Below are 17,982 nucleotides of genomic sequence, written 5' to 3'. Positions count from 1 at the left end.
CTACCCCCACCCCCATCACTGTGCTCTTTCTGACCTTTGTACCCCTGCCAGATTCTGACTGGACTTCTTGCTCCTCACTTCTCTTTACCCCAAACTTTACCTCCTTGCAGGCCCACACCAGGTCCTCAGAAAATACCCAACAAAGGACCTCAAGCCAATGGCACTCTCCTTCTTGTAAGCCATCATTAAATTGCTGCAATTTTTACTATTTCTGATAGAATCTTTGAGCTAGCTGGTCAACCAGAGACAAAAGTCCTTCTCTTTTCTTTCCTAGCTATACTCTTTCTTTTCCTTAAAAAAAAAAAAAAAAAAAAAAGAACTTTATGATCTCTCTGCCAGGTGTATCATTGTTTACTGTATGCATGGAGCTAGAACATAATCTAGTTTTCACTGCTGTTGTATGCAGGCATTATGTTATTTCAACTTCTCAATCCACTGCACATCTAGCCCATATCTGGTTTTTGCAGAAGTTCTCTGACATTAGAACTTAAAAGCAGTCTTAAAGAATGACAGCTATTTCTCCAACCAGGACAGGAGGAACTGAGGAAAAAAGTAGTATATAGAGGGTATATTATATTACTTACATTCCTCTAGTCTGGGGAACATATGCAGAGAAGTGACATGGAGAAGCTTTTCAGAAATATGGTCCAAAGACACCAGGGGAAACCCTTTCTCTATTGACAAAAATGTCTTCAAGGCTTTCTATAACAAACAAAAAGTAAAAATGTTTCTCTACTTAGGCCTCATTAAGTTTTTTAAACCTCCCTTTAAAATAATAGAGGTAGATACAGGGATACAGGGAATAGAGCTCCCATGAAGAAGTAATTCTTTCTCATGAGTCTAGACCTCTACCTAGGGAAGTCTAAAGGAAATTGAGTGCAGTCAACCTGCAAGGGTGAGCAGAGATAATTGAAATGCACTGATAATTCAGAATCTCATTTCCACCTCATTAATTTCAACCTCTGTTCCCTTCTAAAGAAAAGCAAAGTAGACCAAATTGAAGATAATATCCTGTCCCCACAACTGCCTTCCCCCACCCTCTGAGGTGCTCAGTCAGTTGGGTGGAAGATCATTATCACAGGGAGGAGGCAAAGCAAGTGGCCCACGTGATTCACAGTCCAGCTAGCCTTCTACACCCCACCCCACATTACTTAACTGTTCAAAGATTGCAGGTCGGTGTCACTCATTTGATATTGATGAGAATTAATATGAAAATCATTTCTGGTCATGATATGTTTCCCATTTGCAAATACCCTAGATTTTGCCAAGTTTGGGAACCTTAGCCTAATTACGGCTCAAGAAATTACTACTTGACTACAGTTGGTAAACTACGTATTTTTGCCCTCCCTCCCATTCTTTGGGAAGGAAGAGGTGGATTTTGCATTATTTTCAGTAGGACGAGCCTATTTATTATTACTGCACAATGATTGAGGCTTTGTCTCTCCCATATATTTTCCCCTGTCATTTTATAATGCATATTCTTCCTATTATGGTAATAAGGAGAAGGGCGCTTTACTGTTATAAGTCATTATAAAAAAAAAGACACCTATTTTCTTGCAAGGAGAATTTCAGGATTCTCAAATACTAAGTAACACATCTGGGTGCTAATGTGGAGAATATCGGACATTAGTTAAGTATTCCTAAACAATTAGGCTCAAGTACAAAAGAAAGAATATTCAGAGTCATAGAAAGCCATGGTGAAGAGAGAGGAGGAAATCAAGACCAGCTTAGAATGTCCAGTAACAGGATTATTATTACGACCACTTATGGAGTTTACATTTTGATAATCTTTGACACTGAAATATTGTCTCTAAGTGGCAATATTTTTGACTGGAAAAATACAAGTAAGGGGGAATTTGTGGAAGCAGTTCCCTAGCCCAGTAATTCTATTGCACGTCAAAAGTGCCTGCAAGTCCAGCCTTGGGAATAGTAATGAGGAAAAAATTCTCCACCCTTATCAAGGTACCTGGTATGAGGAAATAAAATGCATATGCTAACGGCATAGAAATAAAGATTGAGAAGAGTCAAATCCTTCTAGCAGGGTATGATGGTTGATTTTATGTGTCAACTTGGCGAGACTATAAGACCCAGTTTTTCAACCAAATACTAAGCTAGCTGTTGCTGTGGAGATATTTTGTATATGTGGTTAATATATAAGATCAGTTGACTTTAAATAAAGGAGATAATTCTAGATAATGAGGGTGGGCCTCATCCAATCAGCTGAAAGGCTTCAAGAGCAAAACAGATTTCCCTGAGGAAATAAAAAATAAGCCTCATGATTACAGCATCAGCTTCTAACCGAGAGTTTTCAGCCTGCTGCGCTGACCTGCAGATTTCAGATTTGTTACACCAATAATGTATGTATGTATGTATGTGTGTATGTATGTATGTATGGATCAAATTACCTATCTATCTATCATCTATCTATCTATCTATCTATCTATCTATCTATCTATCTATCATCTATCATCTATCTTACTGGTTCTCCTTCTCTGGAGAACCTTGATACAGAGAATAAATAGGGAAGACCTGGGGAAGAGATATTTGAATGAAACCTCAAGGAATAAGGAGCCAACTTATGAAAAGTAAAGGTTAATTATGTTCCTTGCAGAGGAAAGAGCATACCCAAAGGCCCTGAGATAGGAAGGAACTTGGCATAAATATGGAAGTGAAAAGGAAATCAGGATGTCCTAGGCACAAGGAACAAAAGAGAAATGGCCCAAGATGAGGTGGGAGAGAATTGCAGAGGTCATCATGCAGGACTCTTAGTAAAATATTTGGACTTTTTTTCAAATTATTGTAGGAGGCCACTGAAGGTTTTTAACCTGGAGAAAAATGGCTGCCTCATGGAGAATGGAATGTAGGCAAACTCTTAGATTACTGTAGTGGTCCAGGTGGGATATGTGTGTGCTGGGAGAGATGATGAGAAGATGTGGGCTTATTCAAGGTTATATGACAGCAGGCATGAAGAAGGTGGGAAGTTAGGACATCAAGGATGCTCCTAGGTTTCTGACTGGTACAGCTGGGTGGATGGTGGTGATAATAAATACAGTCGGGTAGACTGAAAGAGGAACAGGATTTTAAAAATGTGAATAAAGAGGGGCGCCTGCGTGGCTCAGTCGTTAAGCGTCTGCCTTCGGCTCAGGTCATGATCCCAGGGTCCTGGGATCAAGCCCCGCATCGGGCTCCCTGCTCCGCGGGAAGCCAGCTTCTCCCTCTCCCACTCCCCCTGCTTGTGTTCCCTCTCTCGCTGTGTCTCTCTCTGTCAAATAAATAAATAAATATTTTTTTAAAAAATGTGAATAAAGAATTAGTTTTGGGGCGCCTAGCTGGCTCAGTTGGTGGAGCATGCAACTCTTGATCTTAGGGTTGTGAGTTTGAGCCCCATATTGAGCGTAGAGCTTACTTTAAAAAAAAAAAAAAAAGAATTTAGTTTTAATATGAAGCTCAGAAGAGAGATTTCAGCATGAGTTGTACATTTGAGAGTCATCAGTCACAGATGACATTTGAAGCCATGTGAATAGATGTGATTAATCTAGGAGAGAAGGAAATTAATCAAGGACAGAGAGTGCCCAGGACTGAACTCTGAGTAATTCTAACATTTAGAGATAGGGTGGAAAAGAGGTGGCTAGAGAAATGGGGGAGAGCGTGGGGAAAGTGTGCCAAGGGGTTTATGTTTCAAGAAAGAGGTAGTAATCAACTGTGTGAAATGCTGCCAAGAAACCAAGGAAAATGAGGACAGAAAAATGAATATAGGGTTTGGGACCTGGCCTACCACACTGAGTTCTGATGTCTGGGTGTCCGCTTATTTATTTCATGCCTCTCACTTAACATTCACACACATTTATAACAAGTAGACCACTCGCCATGGCTCATTTCCAGGAGAGCACTGGACTTCCTAGGTATTGATTTTCATAATTGGATGTACATGGGGCCTGTTTGTTTGTTCTGAAGGAGGAGGAAGGAAAGAAGTTGGTGCGTGGGCACCTGGGGATGAGGAAGGAAAAGAGAGATAAGGAAAGGAGAGAAAGGATGTTCTGCATTCCCCAGCCTGGCCTTAGATATGATGTCTGATCTATAGGAAGCACCTTATACAAAAGATGACTTGTTTTGAAGATTCAAGGATCCCAAATTCTAGGCTGGGAGACTTATTCTCTCTTTTAATATTGTTTTCTTTTCCTTCATTACATTTAGCACAACTTGTAATTATGAATATATTTGGTATAATCATTTATTTAACATTTAGGTCTGCACTAGCTGTCATTCGCATGACACAAAGAGCCTGTGTGGTTGTAACGTCTTGTATCTACTGTCTAGCACAAGACCTGGAAAGTAGTAAGTGCTCAAGATACAGTTGTTGATGGGGCGCCTGGGTGGCTCAGTCATTAAGCATCTGCTTTCAGCTCAGGTCATGATCCCAGAGTCCTGGGATTGAGCCCCGCATTGGGCTCTCTGCTCCGCGGGAAGCCTGCTTCTCCCTCTCCCACTCCCCCTGCTTGTGTTCCCTCTCTCGCTGTGTCTCTCCCTGTCAAATAAATAAATAAAATCTTAAAAAAAAAAAAAAGATACAGTTGTTGAATTAATAAGTGATGATAGTTTATGTAGGAATGGAAAATTGCAGCCGTAAGTTTCCAGGCATAAATAAGTTAGTGAACTAAAAGTCAGTGGTCTTCTATGTTTTTCCATATATTAATTTGCTGCCTGTTTGCACTGCTCTCCTCCTTCAATAGAGAAGTGGGCTCAGGCACTGCAAATTTTAGAAACTATATGGGAAAAACACAAGACATTGAGAAAATTTTATGTACTCACTTACTTTTTCAGGGATTTTAGAAAAGACAAACCATTATTTTCTTTTGTATTTGTAAACCATTATTTGTATTTTACCTATAGAATGCTTCAGTACTTACACGGACTTCTGTACTGGTGTTTGGGGATTGAAAGATGGTTTATGATTGACAGGTCCATAAAAATCCAGATGCACGGTTAACCGTAGTTCTAGAACCACAGGGAGTCCACTACTTGTGTGTTTCCTAGAGCACTGGCCCAAACCATCAAAATAGGAGGTTTGCAGAAAGGAACAAATGCACCAGAAGACTTGTTTCCGAAAAATCAAAGAATCATACAATTTTAGAGTTAAAAGAGACTTTAGGCCAATTCCCCTTAATGTATAATCTGGGAAACAAGGACCTCTAAGTGAATTGTAGAGTCAGATGACCAGTTTTCAGCTTGTAATGATGTCACTCATGTCTGACCTCAAGCTCTGATCCTAAATTCTGTGTGTGTGTAACTTTGGGTAAATAGTGAATGCCTCCTTAGAACCAATACTGATGCACATAATATAAATGAGTCCACGGTTCTAGCCTTGGTGATTTACCTTGAGTGAGAAATAATCCCCAAATATATTTATTTCATAACCTGGGAATTTTTATATTAGGTTTTCTCCAAAGTGAGGCCCTGCTGAGCCACTCTGATGAAATCCCATGTTTCGTACCAAAAAAAAAATGTCACTTTCTCCCCTTACAAACCCTTGCTGAGACACTGGTGAGCTCACCATGTGTCATGTAGTGAGACCAGAGCCATGTGTTCCAACAGCCCAGGCACAGCTCTCACCAGCTGGGGGGGGGGGGGGGGGGTGTACATGAATCACAAATCACAATTTTTTGTAATTCACTTATTTCTGTGCATTTTTGAGGAAATTGGTAGTTTTGTGGCCATGTATTAATATTTACTTTCTTGGTAACAGATTTTGGTTAAGAAATGACTAATTATCCATAAATACAAGACATTTTCTCAAATTATTTCTCTAGAGTACTTGCTTTCCACACTGGCTTTGCTTATTGCAAATCAGTAAAAACGAGAATTCAGTCATATATATAAAACATTCATAAAGATGTAAGTAACTTTACAGAACAGCTATTATATAGATTAAAAATTTTTGTTCCTTATTACAGCATTGGTTTTTTTTTTTCCTTTGTATGATTTTCAAATCCTAGGAGTTCTGCAGTTAGAATCCTTCCATGGCCTTCATTTACAATTTGTACAGCAAAGTGCTATTTTAGCCAGAAATGGTATTTCCATGCTCCTACTAAAGGATTGTTTTCTTAAATCCCAGTCCTGTTTTCATGATTTGATGATGCCATAATTTTTTTGAATTTTTATGCCAAGTCTCATTTAATTTGAACGCTTCTCTTTTAAATTAAAGAATATAGGAAAATGTGGTAATAATCTTCTTTCAAGAAAACAAGCTATTGAACATTCTCCCCATATTCTATTATTTAAAAAACCCACACCATCCATCTTGATCAAAAAGTATGTATTCATTCAAAATGCTGTTATTAGTCATAGGAAGGTATCTAAAGATGACAACAAAGACCTGTTTCTGTCTAAATACGGAACATGTCTTACTCAGCTGTGTATTATCAGCACTTAGCAAACAGTAGGGGATTATTAAATATTTCTGAAATAATGTTAAGATCAACTATGTACACCGAAAATAATTAGTATAGTTAATCTGTAGTCTATAAGAAATAGATTAAATTTAACATAAATACAATCATAAGTGTTTATAAGGAGTTTGTAGAAAGACTGGGTAGAAAAGAGGCTCTCTTTAATTGGGAAAAATATCACAAAAAGAGTCCATTGACTTTATAGAACATATGGAGCTGGCTTGGCAGATGGGTAGGAGTAGGTGGTTCCTGGCGAGCAGAAGGGCCCCACAAGTCCATCTTCCTGCTTCTTGTCAGAAGAGAAGAAGATGTACACACTAAGTGTTTCTCTCTGTTTTTAAATAAGGCTCATGTAGTTATGACACTTGGTCTCTATTTATATGTGCATGCTTGCTGAGCTTACTTTTCTCCTCCTTCCTGGACAAGTCTACTATGATTAACTTATCAGCTATTTTAATGGAATAATTCCAGCGGAAACAAATGGTTGACAAAACTGAATTGATAGGATTGACTAGTTATTTTGGTGCCCTATAGAGAGCTTACCTAAGGATTCAGGTCTCCTGACTTCAAATCCAGATCATAGACCATGGGGTGTGTGCATCAGAAAAGTTATGTATAAATTTAATAAAATTTAAAAATTAAAATCAACAGTCGTGTTCACATTTTAAATGAGCCTGGGGTTATACTTATGGTTACTTGTTTTTAATGAAAATTCCTTCTACCCAATCTAAAACAAATGTGTTTTCTAAGTTTGAAAATTTTTTTAAAGATTTTATTTTTTATTTGAGAGAGAGAGAGAGAACATGGGCACACGAGCAGGGGCAGGGGGCGGTCGGGGGCAGAGGGAGAAGGAGAAGCAGGCTCCCCGCTGAGCAAAGAGACCAACATGGGGCTTGATCCCAGGACCCTGGGATCATGACCTGGGCTGAAGGCAGTTGCCCAACCATAAGTTTGAAATTTTTATATTGTCTTTCTCCAAAGTAAGGTACCTTTGAACTTACTCTGATAAGTCCAAATCTCAAATATTGTGCAAATGAAAATTTCATTTTCTCCCCTATATTGTTAAGTTTTGCATAGATTCTTCTAGACTTAAAAAAGAAAATCTTGTGTATGTCTCACCCAAAATATAGGATGACTCACAGTCAACATTTTGTAGTTGCTAATGCTTAACCTTGGCTTTTTCTTGCACTTAAGGGAAAGAAAAAAATATATTCAAAACACATAAAATGTTTGTTTGTATCAGTATAAAATTAAAGTGATTATCTCCAGGGAATATTAAAATGGAAATGGGATGTGAAAACAGATAATCCACCTTTTAACTAAATACTTCAATATTGTTTGAAATGAGAACACATTTTTTAAAAATATATATTTATAAACTTCTAATTATTATTAGGTTTTTAACTTCATTATTTCATATTTATACAAAATTAACCAGAATTGTGTGACAAACCCCCATATAGTCATTAGTCAGCTTTAACAATCATCAACTCATTGACAATCTTGTTTTATATATATTCCTATTCATTTCCCACCTCTGTCTTTTTTGGAAACAAAATCCAGATATAACATTTACCTATAAATATTTCAATATATATTTCTACAAGAAGGACACTCTTTATTTTTAACATAAAGACCATACCAGTTAGCATATCTCAAATATTTTACAATAATTCCTTAATATCTATTCAGTGTTCAAATGTCCTCATAAAAGGCATAAACAGCTTTTTTTTAGAGTTTATTTAAATTAGGATACAAATAAGGTCACATGTGGTGATAGTTGATACATCTACATCTTTTAAGTCTCTTTTAATCTATAGTTTATTCCTATTTCTTTCCCTTATCGCCGAAGGTATTTATTTAAAAAAAAATTTTTTTTAAAGATTTTATTTATTTATTTCACAGAGAAAGACACAGTGAGAGAGGGAACACAAGTAGGGGGAGCAGGAGAGGGAGAAGCAGGCTTCCCGCTGAGCAGGGAGCCTGATGCGGGGTTCGATGTGGGGCTCGATCCCAGGACCCTGGGATCATGACCTGAGCCAAAGGCAGACACTTAACGACTGAGCCAACCCGGCGCCCCAAAAAATATTTTCTTCTAGGGGCATCTGGGTGGCTCAGTTGGTTAGGCCAATGACTCTGGAAGAGATGCTGCAAGCAAGGATGGACTTGAGAGCTGTTCTCAGTGACTAGCCCTGGAAATTCTTGGGATAGATAGAGGTTGATTCTGTCAACTGGCAGGGAAACTAGGAGGGCCTAGGGTCATAAATAGGGACCAGGGTTGGGGGAAAATGTTTTAGTTCTGCCCTTTCCTCATCCCTGTATTGCGCTAGGCAGGTTTCCCCCTTCCTCTTGGTACTTACTGCACGGCCAGGATATCAGAGGACAGGCCAGAAGCAGTGGGTAACTAAGGTAGAGCTCCGACCTGATCTGGTTATAAGCAGAAGACCCTAAGTGTAGACAGTTTGACCAGTCCCTGAGAAAACCCTCTGCACACACACACATATTCCTGCTCTCACCCTCCTGTGGGCATCCACTTGTATTACAGAGTGGCTGTCTCCAACAAGAGATTATTCAGAGGTTCTGTGGAGACCAGGTGAGCACAATACCACGTGTCTCCCGCAAAGGCCCACGACCACAAATACACCAATTCACCTGGAGAAGCACAATCTTGCTAGACATCTGCCCGTCTTCATGGGTGCAGTTTACGAATCAAGGCAGCTCAAGGCTCCGAAGGAACAAGGCTGAGCTCAGATGGCAGATTCTGAGAACTGTAAATTTGGAGAACAACAAACTGAACAACTTATGCCAGAGAAAGCAGAGCTCATGGAAAACAGAAACAGAAGTTAAAGCCAGAATAATAAATATACTTGAAGAGATGAGAGAATTTACTGGGAACAGAAAGTGAGAAGAAGCAGCTGAATAAAAGAATTAGAATTATTAAGAATGTGGGTGCCTGGGTGGTTCGGTTGGTTAAGCATCTGCCTTCGGCTCAAGTCATGATTCAGGGTCCTGGGATGGAGCCCCGCATCAGGCTCCCTGCTTAGTGGGGAGTCTGCTTCTCCCTGTCCCTCTGCCCCTCCCCCCCACTTGTGCGTGCTCTCTCTCTCTGATGCTCTCTCTCTCAAATAAATAAATAAAATCTTTTAAAAAATTATTAAGAATGAATTCTGCCAGACAGGGAAAGATAGTACTGCACAATATCATTTATATGTAGAATCTAAAAAAAAGTTAAACTAGTAGAAACAGAGAGTAGAACAGTGGTTGCCAGCGGCCGGGGTCTGGGGAAAATAGGGAGAGTTTGGTGAAAGGGTACGAAATTTCAGTTATAAGATGAATAAGGTCTGAGGATCTAATGTATAAAATAGTGACTATAGTTGATAACAGTGTATTGTATAATTGGAATTTGCTAAGAGAGTAGAACTAAAAATGTTCTCTCACACACACACAAAAGTAAGTATGCGATCAGGGAAATCCAAATCAAAACCTCAATGAGATACCACCTCACACCAGTCAGAATGGCTAAAATTAATAAGTCAGGAAATGACAGATGTTGGCGGGGATGCGGAGAAAGGGGAACCCTCCTACACTGTTGGTGGGAATGCAAGCTGGTGCAACCACTCTGGAAAACAGTATGGAGGTTCCTCAAAAAGTTGAAAATAGAGCTACCATAGATCCAGCAATTGCACTACTGGGTATTTACCCCAAAGATACAAATGTAGGGATCCGAAGGGGTACGTGCACCCCGATGTTTATAGCAGCAATGTCCACAATAGCCAAACTGTGGAAAGAGCCAAGATGTCCATCAACAGATGAATGGATAAAGAAGAGGTGGTATATATATACAATGGAATATTATGCAGCCATCAAAAGGAATGAGATCTTGCCATTTGCAAAGACGTGGATGGAACTGGAGGGTGTTATGCTGAGCGAAATAAGTCAATCAGAGAAAGAGATGTATCATATGACCTCACTGATATGAGGAATTCTTAATCTCAGGAAACAAACTGAGGGTTGCTGGAGTGGGGGGTGGGGTAGGAGGGATGGGGTGGCTGGGTGATAGACACTGGGGAGGGTATGTGCTATGGTGAGAGCTGTGAATTGTGCAAGACTATTGAATCACAGATCTGTACCTCTGAAACAAATAATGCAATATATGTTGAGAAAAAAAAAAAGAAGATAGCAGGAGGGGAAGAATGAAGGGGGGGAAATCGGAGGGGGAGATGAACCATGAGAGACGATGGACTCTGAAAAACAAACTGAGGGTTCTAGAGGGGAGGAGGGTGGGAGGATGGGTTAGCCTGGTGATGGGTATTAAAGAGGGCACGTTCTGCATGGAGCACTGGGTGTTATGCACAAACAATGAATCATGGAACACTACATCTAAAACTAATGATGTAATGTATGGTGATTAACGTAACAATAAAAAAATTTAAGAAAAAGTAAGTATGCGAGATGATAGATGTATTAGCTGAATGCACATATATATCAGATCATCACATTGTACCCTTGAAATATCTTACAATTTTGTCAATTATACCTCAAGAAAGCTGAAAAAATAAAGTTAAACTTAAAATTTAAAGAGTCCTATAATTATGGAATAAAGAATTCAATGGATTGTTTAAATAATGAAAGTATCAAATAAATATTTGAGCTGGGGGATGAGGCCACAGAGTTTTCCCAGGAGGCATTGGGAAAGGATAGGGTAAAGAATGGGAAGGAAAGAGAAAAGAAATTTGGGGAATCAGACAAGTGTCAAAGTCCATTTGTTAGGGACACCAGAAGAACAAAAGGAAATGGAAGGAGGCCAATAGTTCAAGCAATAATGACCAAGAATTTTCTAATGTCACACGGCTAGTGAATGACAAAGCCAGGAGGTCAGCCCAGACAAGCGAGCTGAAGTACATACCCTGGACGACTATTTACTGCCTTGGGTCTACTACGTCAGATGCCAGTCTGGAGACTGGAAACATCTGGAGGAGTAGAGTTCATGGCGGGAGTGGGGGTGGGGGTGTGGGGTGGACAGCAAGTGCAAAGATCCTGAGGTGGGGGCGTACTCGGCATGTTCAAGGAATGGCAGAATGCCAGTATCTTGCTTGGGAGCGGTGTGAGCCAGGGAAGAGTAGTTGGAAATTAGATGAGAGAGGTAGCCAATGGCTAGATCATTTGGGTCTTCATCTGTCGCTAAAAATTCGGGTTCTCTTTCACCACTTGAAAACTTTGTCTTTGCGAACTCTGCTAAATCAGGGGTGCCAACCATGGAGGGAAGCCCAGTGTGTGCCCTCTTATGTTAGTAAATTCTCTCTAGCCCCTACAACTTAGTATGTTAGAAGACACCTCTGCCTTCTGGTTGAGCGGAAGACACCTCAAAATCGAGCTTCCTAGGCAATTGCCTTCTGCCTGCTGGCCACAGGAAGTATCTTTTGATCCACGGTGGTCATTCCAAACCAGTCCTCTAATTGCCCTTGTCCAGGTCCGTGGGAATTACTCAGAAATGTTTGAAGTCCCAGAGCCAGGCCCACTCTGAGTCACCCTTAGTCTAGGGGAGGTGGCCAGGAAGCAGCCAGGTCCTAGGGGAGGGCTTGATTTAGTGCTGTTGGATTCTCTTACACAGCCCTGCCCATACGCGTACGTAACCCTATCTCACCCCTGCAGGCTGGGGTGCCCATGTTCTTTAGAAAGGCATCCTAAACACGACCCGATCCTTCCCTCCCCCAGCGAAGTTGGTTCCTTTTCACTAATCACAGCAGAAGGTTCCCTTCCTGTCCCACACCTCTCCAGGGGGTGCTGGCTGTAGCTTCCCGCGTCAGAAACCCACGCCCCGTGTTCTTGTTTTACTTTCCAGTCGTCTCTGGATTTGCAGTCCGTCCAGGAGGCTGTCCATTCCTCACCTCCCTCAATCTGGTAGTTCAGTTTGCATTATTACTTGTTGACAATGTCATCTGGGTGTTGAAATTACATTTAAAAAATAAGCCCAGAACTAAGGAGATGTGGGGGGAAAAATAAACTAATGAATTGCCACCTATGGGGCTTTATTTAGATTTGTCATCTAGGACTCCCAGAAGGAGAAAAGCCAGTGGCCCAGAAGAGGGTAGCCCAGCTTCCTCCCATTGGATACAGTTTTGGGGGTTTTGTGTAGCTAGAAATACTAGCAAATGTAGACAACGTCACAAAGAGAGCCATATCTGGACTGGCCCCTGTATTCTGAACACCATAATTATGAGAAGGTCAAGACAGGCCCCCTAGCTCCAAATATTTTTCTTCTGAGGATGGTGGGAAAGGAGTGAAAAATGTACATCATATAGAGGGGAGTCTATAGACGTTTTTTACTCAGAAATGTCCTGGCTGACTTGACATCCCATAATAGTGTGCCTAACCAACACTTTATCTCCCATCAACAATAATTTTAAGATTGCACTCAGAATTTTTCTATCCCAGTTATTCTTAGCTACCTGGCACCTAGTCCCACTATCACACCACAAAATGGCAACAGGCAGATATTTTGGAGAAGATTAAATGGGGATAATTATAGCTATCATGTACCTGCCCTCATGCAGCTCAGGGAGGGTGTTGATGGCTCCTTGGCCAGCCATGGCAAATTCTATAGCAGTGTACCTTCCTAAGAGCTGGGCAAGGTAGGGATATACACAGGATGAAAGAATGTTCACTTCATGGATGGGAGATTCATAACTAACTATTCTTAGAAATTAGGGTATTTCTGACCTTTTGAGATTGCTGTCATGAGCAGAAATGACTCCTCCACACTCCCAGAAAGTGTGACCTCATGCAAGTCAAAAGCAACCTCTTGTGTGCTAGAAGGACCACGGACCCCACTTGCCACTTGCTGGACCTCATGAGGCTAGGAGGTGAGAACATTAACTCTAGGCATCTCAGGAGCCAATGGAACAAACAGTAGCAAGGTATTAATGTTCTTTGAAAGGATCTGCTGTCTGATCTAACAGCACTTCCATTTCCCCTTTTGCTGTATACCCTCAGGTGTATACACCTGGGAAAGGAAGGATTTGAAATAATTGTAGACAAAGACTCTGGCTATGTGTCTTCTCATTAGCACAATTTAATATCAGCCAGGTAGAGCTGTCCCCTGGTAAATCACTGTCATGGAAACTTAGAACACACTCTATCCTGATGTTTTTATTACCCCTGCTTTTACCATCCCATCCAATTTCAGCCACCACCTAACCCCAGTCCTGACATACAGTGGTATTTGATAAACTTTGCAGCAACACGATGGATGAAAATGAACACGAACTTCAGAAGGAGAAATGAGGAGGTGTGAATCTTGGTTCTACCATTCACTTAGGCACTTACTGTCTTAGTACATGTCTAAGTACAAGGTACATAATGTTGTGAGGTCTCGATTTATTTCTCTGCGAAGCAACAACAAACAGTAACCTGAATGTATTAGTCTGCCCAGGCCGCCATAACAAAGTACTACAGACTATGGGGCTTAAACAACAGGTAGTGATTTTCTTACAGTTCTGGAGGCTGGAAGTCCATGGTTAAGGTGCTGGCAGAGTTAATTTCTGGGGAGATCTTTCTCCTTGCTCTCTTTCTTGCTATGTCCTCACATGGCCCTTCTTCTATGCCTGCATAGAGAGAGAGGAACTCTGTTGTTTTTCCCTCCGGTTAGAAGGATACTGGTCCTATTGGATTAGGGCCTCACCCTTATGACCTCATTTAACCTTAAATATCTCCATAAAGGTCTTACTTACAAATATGGTCATATTGGGGGTTAGGACTTCAACATATGAATTTTGGAAGAACACAATTCAGTTTATAATACTCAAACACTGTCACAAGGATTACTTCAGATTATATATTCACGGGACCTAGTCTACCTAGAGCATAGCAAATGCTCAGTGGATATTGGTTCCCTTACCTTCTACCCTAGGTCATTTCCCTCCCTAGTGGGTCACTTTCTTCTCTACACATGAGGAGCCAGGTTTGGCCCTTTGCATAGATGGTGTAGATAGTTACAGAGTAAACAGAGGGATTCCTAAGACTTCAGTTTGGTAAAAAAATTTCTCCGTTCCCTTATTGGTGTGGTTTCCCCATTGTGGGCCCCCTCTCTTCCAGCCATTCTCTCCTTTCTGGGAACTGTTCTTCCCACACAAAGGGCTGGGTCCAGCCACGGCAGCCTGGTCCTTCTCCAAGATCCTGGGTTGACAACTCAAGCCATGTTCTTTCTCTTGAGAATTTGGATTTGAGATCCAGTCCCTGCTGAAGGAGAGAAAACCAGCCTGCAGAGGTAGAATGAGGTTAATGCTAGTATTGATAGGTAACATACTGAGAGCTCAGTGTATATCAGGTACTATTCTAAGAATTTTTCACATATTGACTAATTTAACCATTGCTACAAATCTACAAAGTAGGTATGTTTGTCATTTCCCCTTTTTACATCACTCCCCTTTTTGAGGAAATTCAGGTGAGAGTTATTTGCCCAGGGTCACATAGCTATTAAGCCTGGATATGGGCAAAAGTTGAGGATAGTACCCCCAGACAGAGGGAGAAAAGCAGAGTACCCTCATGGTTCTTTGGTCCCACCCTTCTTTCTCATGGATTCCATGACATGTTTCAGCATCCTGCCAATATATTCCTTTTTTGCTTGAACAATCTGAAGTGGGGTTTTGTTCTTAAACTGAGCGAGCTTATACTAAGACAGTTGACCTTGCCTAATAGATCTGCTGCACGCAACATTAGAATATGTTTTTAAGATTAAAAACCATATGTAAATGACTATGAAAAATGTTTTCTTCTTTAAATGACTCTATTATAAAGTTTAAAATTGTTTAAATCACAATGACGAAGCTCTCCTAGAAGAGATTACAGGAGCAGTAAAAGCCTCCTTTTCCACCTAACACAATTTTGAGCAATAAGGCTTGGGTAAGCTTTTCATTAGCAGCACGCTGCACAGAGGTTGCGGTGATTTGATGTGTGCGTGCATATGCCAGTGTGAAGGGAGATAAGCTATGTGTTTCCTATCAAGCCTGAAAAGCTGGAAGACAATATTAGGGCTGGGGGAGGTGGGGAAAGTCAGCAAGCTGAGTCAGGTGAATATGATCAGGAAGCTTGGACCTTTAAAACATGATTCAAAGGGTTTGCAACCCCAGGTGAAATTAGTGGAGAGGATAATGAATACATTGAAATTGGTAAGACCCTTAATACTGCCTAGGTTTGATTTCTTTTAAATCTTGCTGAAAGTACCAATTATGCATGTGAATTACTCTTTCCAGAGTGTACTTGATAAATATACACTGCTGTTGTATAGACTTTTTAAAGAGAAACCAACTGGCTGAATCTTGTGCATTTTCATTGCAAAAACTAGGGATCTGCCTCGAGTGAATCTGCCTGACGTCCAGATAGCCAACTGAGATCACTGCCAATGTGGTCAACTGTAGTCACCAGAGGAGCTGGCAAAGTGTCTCAGGAGGACATATTCATCTTTCTCCTCCCAGCCTGAAAAAAATACAACATAAAAATGTTTGACATTCTTTCCAGAAGGAAGTAACAAGGAAATAATTCACTTGTGGCTTAGGTTGACAGGCGTGGGAATGGGGGCCCTTTCTTCTTTGGCTCAGGTCAGGGAGTCGTCCGTCCCTTTGGGAAGCAGAGAGCCTTCTGCTGAGAAGTGGGTAAAGGAAAGAGAAATAAAATGGAGAGGAAATGACCACAAGGATCAGTGGCCAGAGAGGAGGGCGCGGCAGGAATGACAGCGTGAGACATTAGGACAGATGATGAACTGGAGAAGTATGTAACATAAAAGGGTGCAGGTATGGAGAGCCTCCAAAAGAGCCTGGAGAGCAAATCCAAATAAACGTTTGGCACTTTCATCTAATCTATACTTCCACAAAAGTCTCTCATTATTTTATGAATATTTGAGAAGAATGTGACTTACTGGCTTAGTCGACCTGGGGAAAGGCTGGGCTGTGGCCCCTTCTCTCCCCCTCAAAGATGCACCAGGAGGGAAGAAGGGCTCAGTTTCCTGTTTCAGAAATGATTTTTCTAAAGCAGGTACCATGAAACAATTTCTAAAGGGAGAACTTGTAATACCATGGTCACCGCATGGTACAACTCTAGAGGACGCCATTCATACTCCAGACTATTCTAGCTCATGGAGTGGCATTGTGTACTTTAAATCTTGCCGAAAGTACCAATTATGCATGTGAATTACTCTTTCTAGAGTGTGGCTGTACACAACAGCTCTACAGAATCATGTAGCTTGAAAAAAATCACTAGATAACAAGAAGTTCATATCACAATTTGCTAATTTGTTTTCATTAACAAGGAGCTCTGAATGTATACTACAATTAAAGCACTCTTAAATTTGGTTCTCCCAAAGTGTTCTCTTTCTTTCCTTCTCTGTTGCTTAATATGTCTTTGTAGGTGTTAATGAGCTAGGCTTATTTTATTACATTTTTGCTGTTAAGTCAGTGGTTCTGAGTTAGAGGGGGCCAGGATAACAGAATTACTTGGGAAATGTTTTCAAAATAGACCTGTCCAATACATCAACAGGAGAATGGATAAGCAAATTGTTATATGTATACGCACACACACACTGTAATTCCGTTTATATGAAGTTTGAGAACTAGCAAAACTACTGGTAGAAGTTAGCTTGGCAAGCTGATACTGACTGAAAAGTCACAGGAGGGAAATTTTTGTGCTGATGGACATTTTCTATATCTTGAACTGGGTGGTGGTCATATGGATGTATATGAAAAAATCATCAAGTGGTGTGTACACTTAGGATTGTGCTTTTGATTGAATGTGAATTATGTCTCAATAAAGTACTGTCTAAAAAAATGATAGATACACATATACAGATACCAACCGAAGCCTCCACCCTAGACTCAGGGACTAAGATGAATAAGATATGGGGAGTAGGGGATACAGAGAGCATGTGTATTTTTAAAAAGCTCCCCATTATTCTTTCCCACTATTATTGTAAGCTTCCAAATATTCTATTAGGAATTGGAATTAGAGAAAGGATAAAAACAAATACACAAATAATATATACGATTTTAACATTTGTAGAAGGTCCCTAAAGATCATTAGTTTTCCTAAAAAGGTCTGCTCACTTTTGGTGAACTTGTTTTGTTTTGCTTTCAAGTGATTTCAGTGTTTCTGAAGGTATAAAATTAATAAATTAGTATGAGGAATATATTGAAGGTGAGAGGAATCATGAAGGCCCATGAGATTCTGCCTGTATTTATAGTTTGAGCCAGGCTTAGGACAGTTGAAGTATTTTGGGGGCTATCTAATATTGACAAGTTCCTAAAACTGCAAAGTTATAAAGTCAATCTGCAGTGATGTGTTTGGGACCCAGGCCATCAACCATCCTGTTCCCTCTGACGCATATTAAGGAGACTTGAGTGTGATGTAGACTTAGGAAATTTTTTTCCAATTTTTTTGAAAGTAGCTTGTGACTAGTTTTTATATATTTATTTAGAGAATGAAAGGCTTTCTTCACTTCGCATTGGACATCCTATTTAAAAAATGTAACTTGTAGTATTGCTTTTCT

The 17,982-nt window shown here is 40.4% G+C and overlaps 1 protein-coding gene across 1 annotated transcript in view; it reads right to left on the bottom strand.

The window, feature by feature from the left end:
- CENPF (centromere protein F) overlaps nucleotides 1-17,982 on the bottom strand; it is a 97,940-nt gene that overhangs the window by 77,789 nt on the left and 2,169 nt on the right. Inside the window, exon 2 of the mRNA XM_032393171.1 lies at nucleotides 13,939-14,050. The gene's annotated coding sequence lies outside the window, so the exon portion shown is untranslated. The remainder of the gene's footprint in view (nucleotides 1-13,938; nucleotides 14,051-17,982) is intronic.

The sequence above is a fragment of the Phoca vitulina genome, unplaced genomic scaffold (assembly GCF_004348235.1).
Source record: "Phoca vitulina isolate PV1807 unplaced genomic scaffold, GSC_HSeal_1.0 scaffold71, whole genome shotgun sequence".
Lineage (NCBI taxonomy): Eukaryota > Metazoa > Chordata > Mammalia > Carnivora > Phocidae > Phoca > Phoca vitulina.
Note: the sequence above shows the minus strand (reverse complement) of the source record. Positions and strands in the feature narration are given on the sequence as shown.